This window comes from Tenrec ecaudatus, chromosome 9 (assembly GCF_050624435.1).
Source record: "Tenrec ecaudatus isolate mTenEca1 chromosome 9, mTenEca1.hap1, whole genome shotgun sequence".
Classification (NCBI taxonomy): domain Eukaryota; kingdom Metazoa; phylum Chordata; class Mammalia; order Afrosoricida; family Tenrecidae; genus Tenrec; species Tenrec ecaudatus.
The window spans coordinates 107,741,292-107,749,169 of record NC_134538.1 but is presented as its reverse complement, the minus strand read 5'-3'; positions in this window follow the sequence as shown (position 1 = coordinate 107,749,169).

Here is a 7,878-nt window from a genome sequence, read left to right as displayed (position 1 = left end):
GGGCTCAAGTAGAGGGCAATGTTTTGAGAATGATGATGGCAACAAATGTACATATGTTCTTGACACAATGGATGTATGTATGGATTGCGATAAGAATTGTATGAGCCCCCAATAAAATGATTTTAAAAATAAAATAATAATAATTTAAAAAGACCAGCTTCCCAGAATCTGGCTAATTAGCCCAGGGATGGGCACATCCTCAAGCCGGATTTTGAGCAGAAAGACTTGGAAGTGTCCACAGTTAAGTCACCGGCATGGAAGCACATCAGAAGGAAGTACAGGGACTCCTGCCAAAGAGGTAGAACTAATTTGATTCTGGAACTTGTTTATCCCTTCCTGAGTGTGAGTCTCTCCCCACCTCCCAAGACTTTCACATACACTCACCCTTTCCTTTGATGAAACTGTTCGTATTTGTCTCCACCTCCCAATGACTTAGTGCAATTTACCCCTGTTGGAATGAACTCGCGTGTGAGTGAACGCTTCTCTTTTCAAGACCAGCATGCTAGACCTGGAGCACCAAACGCAATGCCTGGCACAGATTGGTGCTCCCGAAGTCTTCATTGATCGAATGAGCACATGGAAATGGAAGCATGATGCAACTCTGGAAAGTGGCTGAAAAGAGAGAGACTTTACGATGGCTGGATGGGAAGAGTAAGGGACCACTCGGGGAAAGGATTCTGTATAAGTAAGAGATCATTTGAGCAGAAACCCTTGAATTGCTCAGGCAGTCATATAATTCAGCCTTCGGAGATCATTATATGTAATCTGATGGCAGAGAGCATGTTTAAAAGCTGTCTGTCTTTGGAAGTCCAGACTGGCTGAAGGACCTTTCTTCTCATAGATGGGAACTAACTATGGGGAGTGCGGCCAGGAGGACCTTGGCTCTGGGATGCCACGGCCCTGCAGCAACTGTGTAATTGTCCCGCAGGAACAACATAGGCAGGTAGAGCATCAGCACAGCTCTGTGTTTCAACACAGCAACCCGGACTGGGCGCTTGGCAGCAGGGAGAGCTACCAGGAGTGGGTGAGAACAAGGAGATGAGGAAGAAGCCATTTCCTATTTACACCAATCTCCACACATAGGGCAGCGTGGAGATAGAGTTGGCAAAGTTGGCATTTCTGTAGGTTCTAAAGCCCCGGAGTGTTGGGGCTGCCCCACCACCCCACTCTGTTCATACTCCCAAGGCTGGTGTCAGCTGTGTGCTGAGTTGCTTCCGTAAGAAGTGGGACCACTGCAGGATACAAGTTCGTCGTTCACCACTGAGGTGGGCATATTGATAATATTGTTTTGTAAGACCTGAGCCTGCTAGATAACTCAGTCAGATGTGTGGAATCATAGTTTAAAAAGTGACAGCATTATATTTCTGTGCTTTCATGATCTACTTCCCATTGGTTCTGGAAGATGAAACAACTTTCCATTAGAACATGTCTTAATAGCAGCCACATTCTGGATGCAAAACCACCTCTGAACTATGGAGTGATATCCCACTCAGAGTCAAGGAAGAAAGCCTGGCTTCTCAGCACTCAACAGGCCCACTACAGCAACCCTCAGGGTGCATGACGCCACTCATTCTTCTGGGGAAGCGCGCAGTGTGCCAGTTTGAGCTTGTCCTGTCCTGCCAGGCAAGCACTCTGCCAACATACAGGTGTCTTTGCAGACGTAAGACACTTTATTCGCTTGCCGTAGACCTCAGACCACCAAATCTGTTTTAGAACATTTTTTTTACCCTAAATTTTCTAGCGAAGGCCCATATCTTCAAAATGTCTGTTTAATAGTTCGTAAAAGTCTTTGTTATAGTTAGTCATGAAGGAGTTATACAGCCCGGAAGTTATGCTTACAGGCTACATTGCCAGGCAGTCTCTTGTTCATTAGGGTACAACCAGTTTCCTTAACCCTTCTAGCCTCATTTTTCTCTTCTGTGACATGGAAATAATATTAATGCGATCCCTTATGCAGTTGCTGTGAAAATAACTAGAAGACAGTAAGCATTAAATAGTATTATGATCACTGCCTTTCACTCCTAAAGATAGCAAAATTATTTATAATGTGGCAGTTTGTTACAAGTTCTTTGACATTCCTCCCATTGAGGGGACACCTATGTCCCCTCGATTGGAATCTGGGCAGGCTTGTGATGCTTTGGCATTAGAATGTGCAAGAAGAAACATGTTCAGTGATTGCCCGTAGCAGAGCATGTCATTTCTGCCTTGTTTGCAAGAACAGAGTCACTCTGTAGGTCTCCGACTAACCTCTGACTGCTGTGCTGGAGTGGTCACTTGGAAGCATGCTGAAGGACCATCCAACCAGATTTCCACCATTTCTGCCCAGGGGTCAGGCATCACAAGGATATTTATCAGTCTCTACTAGTCTAGCCCTCTGCTGTCGCCCCTAACTGTTGGAGTCCTCTTAGATGAACTCCAAGACTTGCAGAGCAGGACAAGTCATTCTTCCCAATCTTGTCCAGATTCCTGATGAGTGGGTTTGAAGCTCTCCCTGTCCTTCTTAGCAGCTGGTCCTGCCCTGTAGTGCTGACAGCGCTCTTCTTGGTAGCAATAGGCAGATGGACCATTGAGAAAAGATTGCGACTCGGGGGTAATGATGAGATGATAGCGAACATGTAATCATTTCAAAATGGTCACATCCAATTTTGATCTGTGTCTATGTGTCAAATATCTACCTCGTTTCTAATGACCACAAACTTTACTTTCTGTGTAAACCAGAAGTTCTGTGTTAATCTGAAGGGCCTGCAGCAAACAGAATGCTGTTTGAACTCTAGTAGCAGTGGGCCCAGGAGGAGCTACCCCAGCCTAGTCAGACAGATTTCTCTTGCTTCTGTTCTTGAGAGAATCAAGGGAAACAACAGCTGAAACTAAGAGCTCTCTGTTTAATGGACTCCAATTGCATTCCAACCTATCAGATCCATAATGCAGAGATTCCTAAAATCAATGTGCTGAGTGAGACAGCTTTATCAAATACTCTTGCCTATCGATTATTATCCTGGCTTTCAAGTGCAAGGAGGCATGCCACTTTGTTGTGATCAGAATTACAGTATATTAAAACCATTAATATATAAAATACCCATTCAATGATCTCCCTCATTTTATGTGAGTCTATAAATTTTATTGGATCAGAGACTCAAAAAACAACAACATCCACAGGATGCCTTTTACGGAGCTCTGCAGACCTTTCCACCTCCCAGAACTTTCTTCGGATGCGGAAATAAATGTGAGCATAGTAATGCATCTCCCACTCTAAAGGCTGGCACTCCTGGACCAAGTCAGATCACAGGAAAGTGGCATAGCCGCTGAGGTTCGCCATGACACCTTGGCCTTTATTTGGGAGGAGGGGTTAAAACGGTCCCTAGGCAACCCAGTGGTTTGTGTGAGGCTGCTAACTGAATTTCAATCCACTCAGTGGCTCTGTAGGTGAAATGACCCTAGATTTGTAACCACAAAGAATCCAAAACACCGAAACCAAACTCGGTGTCCTCAAGTCAATTTCGACTCCTAGAGACCCTTCAGGACAGGGTAGAACAGATTACAGCCTAGAAAATCCTATGGGGCTATTTCTACTGTAGCGTCTGAAGTTGAAATCGGCTCACTGTTACTTACCAGCAGCAACAGGTGTGAGAAATGACCATCCGCTTTCGCCTTTGCTATTCATCATTGTCTGCTTTAAGGATCTAAATGAATGTCGCTGAGCTGTGTCCCTGGAAGGATTTTGTATTGCCTAGTGAGCTTGCTTTAGTGGGGTTATAAAGGCTGTGTGATTGATTGTAGTCCCCTTGGCATGCAGCTGTGGCCAAAGGGGTTAACTACTTGTGAGTCTTGGTTGCTCCACTGACAGACTGAGTGGACAAACTGACTTCTTAAGCACCTTCAGAGACGGCGACTACTCTGACAGCCCCGGTGATCACTGTTGTGAGGGTGACGTCAGGCACTGGGAGCTGATGATGTAGCAGTGGTGGTTCCGTGGCAGAATTTCCTCTTCCATGTGGAGCAGGGTTCCATCCCCAGCCCGTGCACCTCCAGCACCACCAGTGGCGGTGATGCGCTGCCTCCGTTGCTGAGCACAGAGAGCCACGACAACAACCAGCAACAGCTCTGATGGCAACTCCCACAGGGAAAAACGGTCGCTTCCTCCTCCTTCTTTTTTAATTAAAAAAATAAAGCATTGGATCTCTTTAAACTTAGATTTCTAATAAAGTAGAAAAACCTGGGCTTTCCGTAACCCCAGCCAAAGAAAATATCCTCAACTCTGAATATTTCTGGGTATATGCTCCATTTCTTCTTTTTCTTTTTTTAAATTAATCGTTTTATTAGGGGCTCATACAACTCTTATCACAATCCATACATACATCAATTGTGTAAAGCGCATCTGTACATTCATTGCCTTCATCATTCTCAACACATTTGCTCTTCACTTAAGCCCCTGACATCAGGTCCTCATTTTCCCCCCTGACATTGCATGATATTTATCATTTCAACATACTTCATGTGTACAATTCAGTGATAGCAATCACATTCATCATAGTGGGCAATCATCACTAAATCTCATGCCAAATTTTCCATGACTTTGAACACAATCTTAATTCCATTCGCTTTTTCCTAAAGAAAAAGTTTTATTCTCACTTCATCCACATATCATACAATTCAATAGTTCAACTATATGCAGAAGAATTGTATAATCATTACCACAGTCAAGAAAAGAACATTTTCTTTTCCCCCATACTTACCGTTATTCGTATTATATATTTTTTTCAATTTTGGCAAAAATATACACAACAAAACATTCGCCAGTTCAACAACTTCTATATGTGTAATGCGGTGCCATCAATTACACTCTCTGGCTATATACCCATCTTCCATTTGTTCTTAATCCTAATTCCAAATATGTTATTTTAAGAAAGAAATGTGTACCAAATTCTTAGAAATCTTGGTCTGAGTCCACACTACTTTCAGACAAAGTATTTCAGGCTGAAATCCTGAATTGCAAGAAACACATAAAGAAAAAGAAAACTATTTGCTCAAACTGTGCTTTTAAAATATGTTTAGCATTGACTGCTCTGAGACATTGCTCCCTGCCCAACCCCCATACACAGAAAAGATTGTCCAGCAAACTAGAAAGGAGAGCAGAATTTTACTGCTAAAACTTATTTTACTCCTAAAACTTCTTGAGGCACCCAAAAGATTCCAAACTCAGCTTCCCACAGCATAACCAATCAGAGAGGGCTCTTTAAGCACAGGAGGCTTCTGGTCTTAATTTACGAGGGATCGTCTATATTTCTTTCTTAGGGCTGCACAGAAGTTCTATGTTTTAAATCTCATACAAATGCCTATGTCCTGCAAAAGTTTTCCCAGTAAGAATGCACTAGTAATATTTCCAACGACCCCGTGACAACAGATCAAATGCAGGCAGAATCATGAAATAAGGTCTTTAAATTTGCATCTTCTTCTTTTGGAGAACCTGAGATTTAAGTACTATATTTAGCAAAATCTTCTTTTGTAGGTTAAACCTTTGAAACACAAGAAACTTTTGGATAATTATTATCCATCCTTATTGCTAATATCTCGCCCCCTCCCCCCCCACCTACTACCACCTTTCATATCTCGGTATATTTTCATACACACACACACAATGGTTCATGAGATTTGAATACCAGTAATCTATGATTCATAGTTAGATTTACTGAACACCCTACCTATATATTTTTTGGTGGCATGACCTCACTATGTTTAAAGTACAATTTAAAAAATAAATTATGGACTAACACTTCAAAAAATAAGTTTAAGATTTTGAGATGAACCAGTTATAATAAAACTCTTTTGATAAATTGCTTCAGGGAATGTAACATGTTTAATAAGAAAAGATGGCCTGCTCAAAGCTCCCCAAACCAAACTCACTGCCATCGAGTCTATGGTTACTTAGAGTGACCTTGTAGGATAGAGTAGAACTTCCCTTGTGGGTTTCTGAGACTGGAGCTCTTTAAGGGAAGCTAAAGGTCCATCTTTTCCTGCAAGAGGGGTTGGTCATTTCAAACTGCTGAGCCTGAACTAAGCAACCCCACCCGCAGGGATCGTGCACCCTCTCTATGCATTGAGACTCTGTGAGGGAACATAGGGACAGTTTCATTCAGGTCAACAAGAGATTGGTCTAAGCAAAAAATTTGCTTACAGATTTTATGAAGGCGTTCTAGTTGTGTAGCGGTTACATGTCGGGCCGCTAGCCAAGAGGTCAGTGGTTTGAAATCACCAGCTGCTCTGAGGGCGAAAAATGAGGTTTTCTACTCCCTTGAAAAGTTGCAGTCTGAGACGCTCACAGGATTAGTTCCACCGTGTCACGAGTCAGAGTTGACTCTGTGGCAGTGTTTGGGTTCTAGGTTTTATTAGACTGATGCAAATCTCCGATTTATCTGAACTTATCTGAGTGAATTGATTTCACAGAGTACCTTTGGAGGAGATACTGCATTTGGAGGAGATAGAAGACCACTTGGGAAATGCTGCTCTAGCTCATCAGTGAGTCCCAGCACCTACAACTCTACCGCATCCACCAGGGACATGAGATGAGAAACCAAGTCACATCAGAAGTCATCCTGAAGGCGAGGGACAGAGTGGGCTCACAATGAATGCCAGAGGACTTGGAGGGCAGATGGAAAAAGCATCCTGGTCACTGCACTTTCCCTAAGTGGACCCTTTAAACGTCACGACCTTCTCCAGAAAGGTTCTTCTTGTGTGAGAACCGAACTTCTGCCCAGGCGTCCTTCTAAAACATATCCTGCTCAACCAAGGCGAGCTTGTCCACCCTGAGGAGCATGCAGGGGCTGTGCCCTGCCGAAATCACAGGTGAAAGTCAAGGCTGTGCAGCAGGTTCAGCCCTCCTGGTTCTCCCCAGTTCGAACCTCTCCCCGGACTTCCTGAAAGGCAGCGAGGCCCGTGGGGTCAGAAGACATATTCTCCATGATCCCTCGCAGAGTGAAGTGATGGGGGAGCTGCACTGGATGGTGAGAGACGAGCTTGGTTGCTGTGGTGGCATCTCCTGCAGTGTTCCCTTGGCTGTCACCGAAGGTCCGCTGGCGCGTTGAAAACAAACCAAGAGAGGTGATCGTGCTCTGTCCTCAGAAAGACATTCCCTTCTATCATTTTGGGGAGCACACATGTCCACACCAGGTCCCCCATTGTCCATCCCCGGACTGTGGCCTGACAAAAAGTCTCTGTCAGCACTTCCTGGCTGTGGACATTGGACAAATGATTTAACTGCTTTGGAGCTTGGATTCTTCTATGGAGTGGAGATCATTGTCAGACCTCATTCAACCAATTGTGAAGCTCAAGTGAAACACTCTATGCAAATTAGCAGGTCCGTCAGCTTCCGTAAGGATTTACACTCTCAAACACCTTTGGGAACTGTAGTGTCACTATCAATAGGAATACACTCCATGGCTTTGGGTCCAAGCACAACACTCCATTGCTAACAGAAGAATTTTGATCCCTTTCTTCCTGGCTTGTCTTCGTCTGCAAGCCATACTGAAATGTGTTTGGCTTCATAGCAATACACAGCGCCCACTGGCAAGAGGAGGCTACGCATGAGGTACATTGGCCAGGAATTGAACCTGAGTTTCTTGCATGAAAAGCAAGCAAGAATTCTACCCTGAATCACTAGTGTCTCCTATACACCCAATGTACATTCAGCAAAACCATGCTGAAAGTCCACCTATTAAACCAATCCAAAGTCACTACCATCAAGTCAATTCCAACTGTTAGTGACCCTAGAACACAGTAGAACTTCCCCGTGGGTTTCCAAGACTGTAACTCTTTACTGGAACCCCCCGAGGAATGACTGGTGGCTTTGAACTGCTGAGCTTGTGCTTAGCAGCCCAACACACA